This window comes from Pangasianodon hypophthalmus, chromosome 15 (assembly GCF_027358585.1).
Source record: "Pangasianodon hypophthalmus isolate fPanHyp1 chromosome 15, fPanHyp1.pri, whole genome shotgun sequence".
Taxonomy (NCBI): Eukaryota; Metazoa; Chordata; class Actinopteri; order Siluriformes; family Pangasiidae; genus Pangasianodon; species Pangasianodon hypophthalmus.
Window position 1 is genome coordinate 23,409,097 of NC_069724.1, and position 14,924 is coordinate 23,424,020.

General features: G+C 33.3%; 1 protein-coding gene across 3 annotated transcripts in view; it reads left to right on the plus strand.

The window, feature by feature from the left end:
• Nucleotides 1-7,997: 7,997 nt before the first annotated feature.
• onecut2 (one cut homeobox 2) overlaps nt 7,998-14,924 on the plus strand; it is a 38,531-nt gene continuing 31,604 nt past the window's right edge. Inside the window, exon 1 of one of the 3 annotated variants that reach the window (XM_034311265.2) lies at nt 7,998-8,239. The gene's annotated coding sequence lies outside the window, so the exon portion shown is untranslated. The remainder of the gene's footprint in view (nt 8,240-14,924) is intronic. The other 2 variants (XM_026928882.3, XM_026928884.3) reach the window with 2 other exon arrangements.

Consider the following 14,924-nt stretch of genomic DNA (forward strand, 5'->3'; position numbering starts at 1 on the left):
TTCGCTAAATTATTTTAAAATTATTATTTTAATGATTAGTACAAATATAGTGAATCATTTTATTTACTAGTAAACTAATAATAGCAAATAGTAAAACTTATTTTAAAGCTAAATAAATTAAAAGTCATTTTAATGTAATAATTTTAATACTTATTTAAAATTTGTTTTGCTTTTGTATTTTTTTTAATCATATTTTATATTTTTATTTTCATATTTTTATTTATCTCTTGCTTCATTCGTTTATTCTTGGATTTGTGCATTTCTTAGTTATCAATTTATTGATCAAGTAAAAATTGTTGAGTGGCACAAACAGACCTCCATATTGTATCTGCTTGATTTTTAAAGCAAATTTTATTGCTATTTATTTATTATGTATAATGTCCGAAACCAAAATTGACACCTTTTGGTACATATCTCTTTTTTCTTTTTGTGTTCTGATTCAGATTGTAAGTTAATGTCTGAAATATTATGTTCCAGTGAAAGGTTGACGCCACTGTGAGTGTTCACACAATTTCTGGTGCATCAGTTAAATCACCAAAGAGCAGCGATCACGCAATGACAGAACTCTGTTAGATTTCAGCGAGATGTTCTGTGGCTGTTCCTTCACGTACCTGTTCATCTAAAGAGCTTGTTATATGTTTTGTTTTGTGTCTAAGACCAAGCAGAGATTTCCTTATCAATTAAAGCTGACCATAATGTGAATAACTGGGTATGTTATAGCTAGAGTTTACTGTTCTGATCTAAAGTCCGATCATTAATCTTTGTTTCTCATAAACATATTAATATTTATTATATTTATAATATGATTATGAACTGACTACACAGAGTATTCAGTGGTCCTGCTTTCTCTGAGACAGACAGGAAACAAGATGAAACTGGGTTAAACACAATTTATACCTTTATTTATCAATGTAAACAATGTAAGTTTACAATGTAAGTACTTTTTTTTTTCTATGCACTATATTAAAAATGAGCTATTGCTAATCGTCTCATGGCCTCCAGATTTTGAAATCAATTACAAAACATGTTTAAACCATTATATCATGTAGGGGTGTGGTTATAGACTCGTATGATGGTATGCCATGATAAAGAAACCCATGGACAGGTACAGTGATAAACCGAAGATCGTCACTGTTTCACCAATATTGTATACGCCATATTTTCCAGAATATAAAGCCCTATTTGGACAGGATTTGTTTATCATGTGGAGCTGAGCGAATTCCATCTTTTACCTCTCTTACACTGAATTTATTTACTCTTGGTAAGAGGGCAGTAAAACAAAAATGCCTGCTACATCAAAGTGACAGATACCAAACGATAGCTAATATTAGGGGTCCAAGCACCAAGGTGTTGTTTTTTTGCTTGAGTTTTTTCTTAATAATATTATTTTTACTATAAACTTCTACAAATGCTTTTACACTCCAGAGCAAAATATTGTCTGGGAGATATGATTATATGCTAACTTGCCATTTATTTATGTTGTTTCCGATTAGTTATATCACATGTACACATATGTATACGCCAGATTTTCTAGAATATAAAGCCCTATTCAGACAGGATTCATTTCTCATGGTGACCTGAGCTAATTCCATCTTTTACCAGAGGTATTCTGATTCTGTCTCATTCGAAATAGCATATTTGTATTGATGCCTTTCTCCGTCTTCCTCCAAGAAAATTCCATCTCAGTAATATAATTAAAAAACCTGACTAAGCATTGCACTCTACAGTGAATACGGATTAGATTCAGACCTACCAGTGAAGACTGTACAAGTAGACATCTTTGAAATGCCATTTATGAGGCAGTAAAACAAAAATGCCTGCTGCATCAATGTGACAGATACCAAGCAATAACTAATATTAGGGGTCCAAGCACCAAAGGTGATGGAACTGTATTGTTTTTGCTCAAGTTTATCTTATACATACTTAAACATATCCTCTTACACTCCAGAGCAAAATGTTGTCCAGGAGATATGATTATAGTTAATCATAATTCTCCAATTATTTATATTACTATCTAAAAAAAAAAAAAAAACAATGTTAAACATCTAAACACACTGAGATGTGTACAACACAAAAAGCTTCACTGGTCCATCTAAATGAAGTTAAGTTTCTTTCCTTGTGCTATTAAATACATGCAGCTTTTTAATTTAACAGTTTTTTTTTAGCTGAATACTAAGTTCTGGGCTTAATGTATCAAGTAAATACTCTTGTATGCAAATGCTTTGTGATATGAATTGTGCCGAAATACTGTCTGTGGTGTATTTCTCTATTTCGACGAAATGACAACGTACGCAAGACTCTAATATTTAAGCTCTTGTTGGATTTAAATGCAGTTTAATGCAGTAATATTGAGAATCTCTGCTTTAAGTCTGTCTTTGTGGTCATTGTTTTTTAATCATAACATCATAATACTGAGAGTCAAACCACTGCACAGAGCTGCAGATGTTGAACGTTAATGGTCCGTCAGTGGAGAGTGTATTAATAAATTCAGCACAGTAATGCTCATGCTTATGTTCTGAGTCTAATAAAATTCTGGTTCATGAATGAGCTGTTTTCTCTTTTTGAAATGTTTCACACAATCATGCAAAGCTTAATGCTGATAAATCTTCTCGTCTCTCCACACGGCACCTAATTACTGACCTACACATACAGTTGACTGCAAAAGTTTGCATCCCCTGTGGTTTTTGAATAGGAAAAAAAGAAAAGCAAACCTGTGTTTTACAACGTAATACAATTCCAACAAATAAAAAAAAACTTCAATGTGTGTATAGGGTGCAATACGACAACAATCCAAAATGCACAATCATCTGAGAAATATTTCAAACTAATTTGAAGAAGGGCGAAATGTCCAGAAAAATTGGCAAAGATTGGCTAAGAAGTTATAATGCAAACTTTGAAGATGAAACATTTTGCTTTTTTCACTGTCAATATCTTAATATTCATTTTTGGATTTTTTTTTTTTTTTTTGCTACTCATAATGATGAATTCTAATACACCAAACATTTTCTTGGTAAAATAAAATAAAACAAAGTAAAATTTTTTTGCATTCACTTTCCACTTTTGCATTGAACCTCTATATCCTTGTATCAAGTCAGTGATCACAAAGTTACACATCGTGATACACAAAGTGATCGTTAGAGACCTTACATTTTAATTTTTTACACATTTTCACATGTGGACTCGATGTTTTTATTTTCATTTTTCCACATGGGCTCCATTTATTTTCACGTCATTTTTTACACGATTCATTTTCTTTTCACGTCATGTTTTACACATGATTCAATTATTATTCTCTCATCATTTTTTACACAGCTCAGTTCTTCTCACATGTGACTTTTACACTTGATTCATTTATTTTCATGTGACTTGTTTTTTTTTTTACACATGATTTATTTTCACATCATTCATTTACTATTTTCACATGTCATTTTTTACATGGGATTCATTTATGTTAATGTTTCCCATGTAGGACATTATTTATTACTTATTATTCACATGCTGTTCAGGGCATAACACTTTGAAATGCACTTTCACACGTAATCCTATATTACTCACATACAGTCACAAGGTGAAATATATGGATAATTTAGCTGAATTACTGCATTTAAACTAACAGCTGTTCAATCGGCTAAATCAAAGTTGCCCTCTTCTTTGCGGGTTAGAGACGTCCTTTAAACATGATGTTAGTTCCCTAACAGCCGTCACCGTCGTCCCAGAGAGCCAATGCATCTCCTCTGTGTTTTGTTTACAGATGCCATAAATCACCATTATACAACTCCCTCTTCAACAGGCCTGGTCAATAACTCGCCATTAAGCCATGTGCAGAGTGTACACTTTTTTGGGTGGTATTTCTTTCAAGGATACTTTCTAATATGATTTAAAACAAGAAACATCAATTAAAAACAATAATAGGAGCAATGCAGTATCGGGAATCCATGATTCGAGCGGGGAAGAGAGAGACGGCTTATTGATTACCTTTAAGAGAGAAAAAAACACTCGGTTTTTAATGTTCTTATGTCATAATTCCAAAAAGCTACAGTGTTTATTAGCAGACGCCAAACGCCATTAGCTTGTTTAGCAAAAAGACTCAAATTTATGAAGAAAGACCAGAGAGACATCAATTATTTTGCACAATTATATATTTTGACAAATATACAGTACTGTACTTTGCTCACTGTAATAACAGTGCTGTTGTTGGTGGTGTTTATTCACACACTTAGCAAATCTGGTATCTTTTTTTTTTCTTCTTTTTTTTTTGGCCACGTGCCTGCCATGACCTCTGACCTCTTTGGTTGAAAGAAGGGGTCAAAGATTAAGCAGGATGATGTATCCGGCCCCTCAGTGTTCTAAGCAGCAATTTTTTGCTCACTTTACCAAATGTAGTATTTTTTTTAATTTTAAAATTAGTGCTCAATTGTTAAAGAAATATTTTTTAAAAAAATTAAATATTTGAATTTTTTTTTAAAGTTAATTTTTTAGATTTTTTAAAATCTCGCCCTAGATATTTAAAAACTATTGTTAAATTGTGAAAGAACTATTTTAAAAGATTTACAATTCTCAAAAATATTTTTAAAAATATTTAAAATCTTTCTTGTTCTTCCTGTGATTGCCTTTTTATTTGAGGCTAATCATGATGCACAATTTTGTGAAATGCTGCAGATATATTACTTTATATTTTGTAGATTCTACATGAAGTCATCCAACTTGCTGTTGAAACGTCTCGGCTGTTGAAAAGCCGTGAGCCGAGTGTCCGGGTCACACAATGCCGGCGATCTTGTAAAGCTCGTGCTCTCCTGAGTCACAAAGCTGAGTGTCTCAGTGACTCGAGTGGCCATTTTGAAGCAGTGTGTATTGTGCGAGGAGGCTTTGCAGTGCCATTGATTCCCACTAAACAGCACATGGTGCATGAAGCTAAAGCTGTTCTCACAATCACACTGTAGACCAAACACACACACACACACACACAGAATTCTGTCTAAAGGTCATTTCAGCTTTGCTTTTCAGCTTTCAGCATTTGAAGATGAGTGTGTTTTTTTTTTTTTTCTGGATCTGCTAATATGAAACGACTAAATGTTCGACTAAAAATGGATTTTTTCACTCGTCCTGAGCATCAAATGTGTGTATATAGATCTATAGCGCTTTTATTTACAATACAGTACATACAGGAGAATTTATTCTTAGTTCTTGTGTCTTTTATTTTGTTGTATGTTTGTAGAACTTATCATAGATTTCTAGTGCATTCACTGTACATTGCTTTTTTATTGCACATGCTTTATCATGAATACTTTGTTATGACCTTCAAATCTCACATATGTAAAGCACTTTGAATTTATATTTTGAGATTTCATACTGAAAAGTGCTCTATAGATAAAGATTATTGTTTTTGTTTTTAGATTATTAGATAGTAAGAAAGAAAAGATCCATTAGTGACTATTCAGTGGTTCTTTAATGTGATTCTTTATTCATTTCATCAAATTGAATTGCTAAATTTTGCTAAACAAGATAAGATTCATTATAAAATATGATATGGGAAAAGACATTGACAACACCAAAGAGAAAAAAAAGATGTTGAGGCAGGTTCAGTGCAATTTCTTCAAATATTTATATTTTTTATTTGTACAGAAAATTTATTATTTTGCACTTAAGGTTTATCTTCAGATATTGGCTCATTTTATTCATATCCTAATTCCAGTTAAGCCAAAAGCCTCAACATTAAATGTCTTATCTATTGAAAAAGAATCAAAGCAAATAAATTCAAGAAATATTATGAAATTAGAATTTAAAAAAGCACAAATCTTGTTGCTGTAAAACATTTCGTGTAATACAGATGCCTAGTGGAGATGATCTGTATGTCTGTGTCTTGGATGACATCACTAACTGAGCATGATGGATTAGCTGATCAACACAAATACATTTTTCATAAATATTTTTTTACATGTAAATGATGTGTTATCAAACATGGAAAAGAATTATTCATGTGAGATAATCACGGTGGGAAAATGATGTCCAGAAATATTAGCATGTGAAATGAAATGAATCTTGTCACATGTAAAAAAAAAAACAATTATGTGTAAAAGAATCACATTCAAAAAAATAAATGAATCATGTGAAAATAAATGAATCATATGTAAAAGAATCACATGTGAAAATAAGGGAGTTATGTGAAAATAAACAAATCGTGGAAAAAAAATCACATGTGAATCAGATGTGAAAATAAGTGAATCATGTAAAAAATATAAACATTTGTACTATATGTGAAAAATAATCTAAAATCTACATGTTTAAAATTTCATGTGAATCACAAAATTCAAGCAACAATGAAAGTTCATTTTGTTTATTTATTTATTTTTTTATTGTATTTTATTTCCTACACATTAATCCCATTTGTTCATTTTCCAGCTTTTCTTCATGTAGTAAATCTCAGTGTATTAAGATGCTAATCAGTGCAGTTTGACCGGCGCGATCAGTCCAGGAGCCCCACAGAGAACCATGGCCTGCTTCACACACATTCCTGCTCGCTCACACACGACTCAGGATGGAAGCCGAGGCGATAAAGAGTGTGTTTCTGACTCCCAAACAGAAATTATGCAAACGTGGGCTGAGGCGGATCGATACGCCGGGGCTTGCTGAGACCAGCCTGTGGGGATCGGGGAGGAAAGAGCACCGAGTGTGTGCCGGGGAAAAACACAACACAACAACATAAAGAGAGCCGGACACTTCCTGTGGAATTGTTAATTAATCACCAATCTGGCTTATGGCCTTGCAAATTATCATTATTATCACAAATCTTTTGCATTTTATTGCATTTTATCTAACATTAATGTTAATACTAATAGAGAACGTACACGTCTGATTTTATTTCCATATTATTAACATTATTGTTTCTATTTCTTAAATATTTTTTAAACACAGCCTTCATACATCAGTAGTAAAAAGATTCGTAAAAAAAAATTCTCACTGTCTGTCTCTCTGTCACTGTCTGTATGTCTTCCTAACTGTCTGTCTTTTGCACTGTCTCACTGTCTCTCTGTCCTTCCGTCTCTCTCACAGTCTGTATATCTTCCTGCAGTCTTTTGCACTGTCTGTCTCTCTCTTTCATTGTCTGTCTGTCTTTTGCACTGTCTGTGAGTCTCACCGTCTGTCTGTCTTTTTCATTTTCTGTCTGTCTGTATCTTCCAATGTCCACATATCTCTCTATCTGTCCCACTATCTCACTTACTGTCTGTCTCTCTCTCTCTTTCTCTCACAGTCTGTATGTCTTCTTAATTGTCTGTTTTTTTCTGCACTGTCTGTCTGTCTGTCTGTCTATCTCTTTCACTGTCTGTCTGTCCTACTGTCTCACTGTCCATATGTTCCTCTATCTGTCTCTCTATCTCATTTACTGTCTGTCTGTCTCTCTGTCTGTCTGTCTGTCTGTCTCTTTCATTGTTTACTGTCTGATCACTGACTCTTGTCTGTCCTTCTGTATCACTGTCTGTCTTTATTTTTTATGAAGAGTATTAGAGTATTAGATAAATATTTTCACGCATGTATTCAGCATTGGCTTGTGCAACACTGGCTGAAATTTGCACAGTTAGCAATGAGAACCTGTAAAAAGCTGACCAGTGCTGGAAGTTACGTGTTTGGTGGTGTGTGATAAAGGGGTCAAAGGCCAGGGGCCAAAGGTCACCCATCAAAAGCACACACTGTACGTAAAAAGCCTAAACACACATACGCACACTCCCACACATACCTACATATACACACAGCAGGTAAAATGTAAAAAATATTACCACTATTTATAGAATATTTATGGAAAAAGGATTATGTTGAAATGCTTTCATTAAGGAAAAGGATACCACAGGAAGGTGTGTGTGTGTGTGTGTGTGTGCGTGTATGCAAACCGTGGCTAGTTATTAATTAACTCGAGCTTTCTAAGCACAGCTTCAATCACTCCGAAAGAAGAAATCAATATGACCATCACTTAGAATGGATCGTGTTTATAGTCGCAGGTTGGAGACATATTTACACTTACATTTAGGCCGACTTACAACTGCAGGCCTGCTGAGAGGCTTTAATGTGGTGAGGATTAAATCCTGACTTTAACAGGAGGAGTCGATACGGTAACTCTCACAGGCTGCTCAGTCATTTGCAAACTAGTTATAACACAAGGACGGATGAAAAACCTGGATTTGAATATCCGTGGAATTAATAAGACATAAATGATCATAAATGATTCGATCATCAGTGAGGTGAGAAGGTAAGCATCAAACCAAAACACGTCAAATTATAGGACTAGAAATATTATAACAAGAGGAGAGAATATAATGAAACAGTTTAAGCTGTGTAAGAGATTTATTCCTCAGAAATGTCTTCTTCTGTTTTCCTTTCTATTGTCTCTTTTTCAAAATTTTCTATTCAAGTATTCACTTCACTGAAACAATTTCGTAAACGCGAAAAATAAATAATTATAAAATTATAATAATAATTATAAAATAATCATTATAAAATAAATTATTTTTCATCTCAATATTAGGTGGTATTTTTAACCAAAAGCCAGTAATCCAACCCTGAGTAGGACTGGACCATACAAATGTGAGAGGTCATGATGCCGTGACCTCTGACCTCTCGTAACCTTTTATTCTTTTGCCCCTGATGTTCCACACTTGTAAGACAGAATAGCATTTAAAGAATGACAAAAAACCAAGAAGCTGCCAATTAAATGAGTGCTGTGAACAGATGAGATGTTTATTTGTGTGTTGGAGCTACAGAGAGTTCAGAAAAATAAATAACGGCACTAATAATATTAATATTAATAATAATAATAATAATAATGCAACATTATTATGGACACATTATGCAACAAGATGATATCTTATATTTTTGTCCATTTTCAGGATACTATATTTGCTGAACTATTAACCATTAAAATATTTTCTTTTAAAGTAATTTTAATAATTTAAATAAGTTTGAATACAGTGATTAGGCAGATTTTTTAGAAAAAAAATCAATTTGTCCATTTTGACACTTCAGAATCGTCTTTAGAGTTGGAACAGTCTTCAGCAAGTCTGACCCTTCTCTAAGCGTTAGACTGTTCAGCAGAGGGTTTGAATCTTCTTCAGAGTATATGAGTTCGAATTTTCTTTAAAGTATTAGAACGTTCTTCAAAGTATTTGAATCTTCTTCAGAGTTTTTCAAGTTTCTTTAGTGTTTGAATATTCTTCAAAGAATTAGAACCTCTTTCAAAAAGTCAGAATCTTCTTCAGAGAGTTTGAATCTTCTTCAGAGAGTTTGAATCTTCTTCAGAGAGTTTGAATCTTTTTCAGAGAGTTTGAATCTTTTTCAGAGAGTTTGAATCTTCTTCAGAGAGTTTGAATCTTTTTCAGAGTTTGAATCTTCTTCAAAGTTTGAATCTTTTTCAGAGTTTGAATCTTCTTCAAAGTTTGAATCTTTTTCAGAGTTTGAATCTTTTTCAGAGTTTGAATCTTCTTCAGAAAGTTCAAATCTTGTTCAAATAGTTAGAATCTTCTTCAAAGAGCTAAAATCTACTTCAGAGCATCTGAATCTTTTCTAAACTAGAATCTTCTCGTTCAAAGAGTTAGACTCTTCTGGTCTCCCGCGTTGCGTGACAGTCGCTATCTTCCGGAGATCCGCATGATGCCACAGTCATCCATGGCAAGGAGTCCAAGAGAGCAAAACTGGCCATGCGTCTGGGTGGGAGGGACATACTCTCTCTCCCCTGTCAATCACAGCAACACGAGCCAATCACGTGTGTCTGTGAGTTCCTGTATGAGGAAGAGGGCAGATAGCATTTTCCTCTGACTGTTTTCACTGCCCTGTGACACGAAAGATGCAGCCGTCTGTCTTTACTTGTCTCCCTGCTTAGTAGCTGTTTATTAACGAAAACTGGAGGGAGAAAGAGTTAGAACCTTCTTCAGAGATCCAAGAGTTTCCAATATGGTGCCCGAATGTCTCCAACTGAAAGTTGCTCTTTGTTACTTTCACTTCTCTCACTTGTGTTTTTGTGTTTCTGTGTTGCCAATAGTAACTCAGATTGGATTACTTACTCAAGAGATGAACTATTCCACCAGCTTCAGCTCTGACTCTTTCCTCTATTTTCACAAATAGCTTAGTCAAATTCCTTGTAAGTGAAATCTTACTTAATAATATAATAATAGGATTCTTTTCGATTCTGATTCTCATTCATAGCTTTACAATCCTCTTCAGAATTGAATAATCTTCAAAAGCTTTAGAATCTTCTCCAGAAAAGCGTTTGAGACTTCTTCAGTGAATCTTCTTCTGTTTCAAACTTCATCAGAGGGTTTGAATCTTCTTCAAAGCGTTAGAATCTTCTCCAGAGCGTTAGAGTCTTCCTCAAAGTGTTCAAATCTTCTTCAGCATTTATGAATCTTCTCCAAATGTTTGAATCTTCTCCAGAGAATTATAGTCTTCTTCAGATGTTTGAATCTTCTTCAGAGTTTATGAATCATCTCCAGAGTGTTAGAGTCTTCTTCAGAGTGTTCAAATCTTCTTCAAAGCATTAGAGTCTTCTTCAGAGTTTACAAATCTTCTTCAGTGTTCAAATCTTCTTCAGGGTTTATGAATCTTCTTCAGCGTTTATGAATGTTCTTCAGAGCGTTAGAATCTTCTCCAGACTGCTAGAGTCTCCTTCAGAGTTTATGAATCTTCTTCAGAGAATTATAATCTTCTTCAGTGTATATGAATCTTCTTCAGAGTTTGTCAATCTTCTTCAGTTTATGAATCTTCTTCAGAGTTTATGAATGTTCTTCAGAGCATTAGAATCTTCTCTAGAGTGCTAGAATCTTCTTCAGAGTGTTTAAATCTTCTGTAGAGAGTTCGAATTTTATTTAGAGTTTATGAGTCGTCTCCAGGGCGTCTGAATCTTTCTCAAAGAGTTCGAATCTTCTGTAAAGAGGTAGTATCTTCTGTAAAGAGTTCGATTCTTGTTTAAAGAGTTCAAATCTTCTGTAAAGAGTTAGTATCTTGTTTAAAGAGTTCGAATCTTCTGTGAAGAGTTAGTATCTTGTTTAAAGAGTTAGTATCTTGTTTAAAGAGTTCGAATCTTCTGTAAAGAGTTAGTATCTTCTGTAAAGAGTTAGTATCTTCTGTAAAGAGTTAGTATCTTGTTTAAAGAGTTAGTATCTTCTGTAAAGAGTTAGTATCTTCTGTAAAGAGTTCGAATCTTCTGTAAAGAGTTAGTATCTTCTGTAAAGAGTTAGTATCTTCTGTAAAGAGTTAGTATCTTGTTTAAAGAGTTAGTATCTTCTGTAAAGAGTTCGAATCTTCTGTAAAGAGTTAGTATCTTCTGTAAAGAGTTAGGATCTTGTTTAAAGAGTTAGGATCTTGTTTAAAGAGTTAGTATCTTCTGTAAAGAGGTAGTATCTTCTGTAAAGAGTTAGTATCTTGTTTAAAGAGTTAGGATCTTGTTTAAAGAGTTAGAATCTTCTGTAAAGAGTTAGAATCTTCTGTAAAGAGTTAGTATCTTCTGTAAAGAGTTAGGATCTTGTTTAAAGAGTTAGTATCTTCTGTAAAGAGTTAGTATCTTCTGTAAAGAGTTAGTATCTTCTGTAAAGAGTTAGTATCTTGTTTAAAGAGTTAGTATCTTCTGTAAAGAGTTAGTATCTTCTGTAAAGAGTTAGTATCTTGTTTAAAGAGTTAGTATCTTCTGTAAAGAGTTAGTATCTTGTTTAAAATGTTAGACTCTTCTGTAAAGAGTTAGAATCTTGTTTAAAATGTTAGACTCTTCTGTAAAGAGAATCTCCTTCCCAGAATTCGGTTCTTCTTCACAGCTCTTGAACTTTCTCTGTAGTTTAAATAATAGCGCTTTTAACACACAGGAGGCAGAAAGCGCAGGAAATATCGAGCTTCGGGTTTTTACGGCGCTCTTTTCTTTTTTCCTTCACGCTTTCAGGCTGTATTTATCCTCCTCTCATCTACAAGCTTCGTCAGCGGATCTTTACGGATATTTATAGTAAACCAGAGAGTTTCTGCTGCCCGGAAATGGCGCTTTTTCCCTACATACTTTTACAGAAGAAATGTGTTTAGAAAAGGAATTATTATTATTATTATTATTATTATTATTATTATTATTATTATTATTATTATTATTATTATGCCGCTGCGGTAACAAGTGTGTTACATTACAAACTGCCACATTTGATTTACAGTCTAGTAAAAGTAAAATGTGTATGAAAGTTTAGGCCGTTCTGTAATAATAATAATAATAATAATAATAATAATAATAATAATAATAATAAACACTAAAATCTGAAAACAGGAAGAGGATGCCATCTTGGCCTGATGTTTGCAGCTGCACTGTTAGTAATGAGCGTAAACACACATTAATCAACTATTAATCAATCTCCTGACCAGCACTAACACCGACCCTTTAAATGTCATTATTCCTGCACTGATAGAGATACTGTGATGAAGTGAGAAAGCTGCAGATAAAGCGCGTGTGTGTGTGTGTGTGTGTGTGTGTTGATGAGATTTACGAGTTCAAACGCAAAGCAGTGCTAAGCAGAACCACTGGCCTGGAGTAATTATTTAATGTAAACAATAAATTACAAATAAATAAAGTACTTACTTTTTCTATTTGCATAGACCTGCTTATGTAATGTAATTCGTAAAAAAAAAAAAAAAACATAAACTAATAATAATAATAATAATAATAATAATAATACTTTTTGAAGCCATTGTAAAATGTCTCATTAATGATAGTTTTATTGTGATGTCTAATTTCCTATAAATTAATCTCTTAGATTTTTTTTTCTCAAAACCTCAAAATATTGACGACCTGCACTTCACAAGTTAAAAAATCATTTAATGTCATTAATTAAAAGATTAACCAACTATGAGATAATGAGCTTCTCAGATAGAAAGCAATCAGAAAGTAAAACACGGATTATTGTCATAATTATAATAATCAATAATAATGATTTATAGTATGAACCAAGCTGAAGCTAAAGCTGGACAAAAACTCTGTGCTGAGTCTTTACTCTTTTCGACACAAAGCCATAAAAACAGATTCTAATGAACTGATCAATGAATTAAAAATTATAATGAAATACATGAGCATGAAAAAATAAAACTGGATTCCGGATAATAATAAAGGTTGATAATATTAGATTAATCTATTCGATTAAAATACTCATTCATTCAGTGAGCTTTCTTCTACTTTTTAACTTTAACTCTACTTTTTATCTAAACTACAGGAACTTGCAATAAAAGGTTTATTTCACTTCATACATCCCAAAAATGCGACTCTTCTTAATGACTTCATGGTCAGAAAACCAAAGAATCTAAAGTAGTTTATGAGTAAACAGGTAAACAAACAATATACAATATAACAAAAAATGCAATTATACTGTATATTATAGGCTTTATTATATCTTAATTCTTAGGAATAGTAAAAAAAAGCAAAAAAAAAATTAGTCGCATTTTATTTATCAACAATCTAAATCAAGATTAAAAAAGTGTTCAGACAGGGTATAGGAAATTCATAACGATGATGTAGGATAGTTGTGTTAATTTACATAATTAAATAATTGTGTTAGAATCTAATTTAATTTGTATTTTAATACACTAGACACTGATATAACCCATGATTAGCATTAGACTGTAATGTTAGAGGTTTATAGGCTGCATGTTTCCAAATTTACAGCGAGCACCGAAACGCGAGACACACATGCAGCGTGTGTGTGTGTGTGTGTGTGTGTGTGTGAGTGCGTCTACAAGTGTGTGTGAGAGTGTGTGAGAGCACAGGTCCCGAGTTCGTCACCGGTTTTGCTGTAAAACAGTGTCAAATTAATTCCCTCCCCTTCCCTTCTGACCCCCTAACGCATGTATATAACACCAAAAAAATGGCGAAGGAATGTTCTAGAGAGAGAGAGAGAGAGAGAGAGAGAGAGACTTACCCCGTAGCGCTCGTGACAGAACTGTAGCTGTGCATATGCATGGAAGAGCATCATCACCCGTGAAAAAAAAAAGAAAGGTTGGGGAGTGTGTGTGTGTGTGTGTGTGTGTGTGTGTGTGCGTGCGTGTATAGATCAGCGTGGGGTCCGCCAGGACTCTGATCAATAAAGCTGCACTTAACATGGCAGATGGCCTGAAAGAGGACAAAAAAATGAAGAAAGAAAGAAAAAAAAAACAGTAACTGTCCCAAATTGAAGTTTCACACACCTTGTTTGATCTTTGGATTAGACTCACTATCTTAACTTAATCATTTAGTCTCATTTAGAATCATTTAATCTCATTTAATGCATTAAAAAAAACGACACAGGGTTTCTGCTACTTACTGCCTTAAAGTTCATGCAACTGCTTTTAGTTTGGAATAAAAAAAAAAAAAAAAGTTCAGAATCAGATTTTTGCATAACTTTTATTTCTGCTATCCATGTATATATATATATATATATATATATATGTGTGTGTGTGTGTGTGTGTGTGTGTGTGTGTGACATCTGGATATGTCGGGTCGTTTTATAGAAATAGAGACGTTTTAGTTTTAGAAAAAAAAAACTTATTACAGAAATAACTTCACTTTAAATACTCTTTATTGATTTTACTCCTCAGCTCCTAGGAGTGTGAACTTCACCCTTAAAATCCACACTTCAAATATTCACGTCACCATTTTTGCATTATTTGTATATTACACACTTTGGAACTGTAAAGAAGAAAGCATCAGAGGCTATAAATGTAGGAACACTCTCATAAAACACAGCACCAAATAGTCCTTTTCCTTGTGGCTGGAGTGGAACCTTTAATCAAGGGTACAGCTATTGCACCTTTAATATGTCTCTTTCACCTGGACACAAAGATAGAGTGCACCTTTAAAAATGACTTAAGGTCAATAAATGGACCGCAGATTAATTGTTTATTTATTTATTTATTTATTCTTCATTTTTTTGAGTAATGTGTTAAAGGTA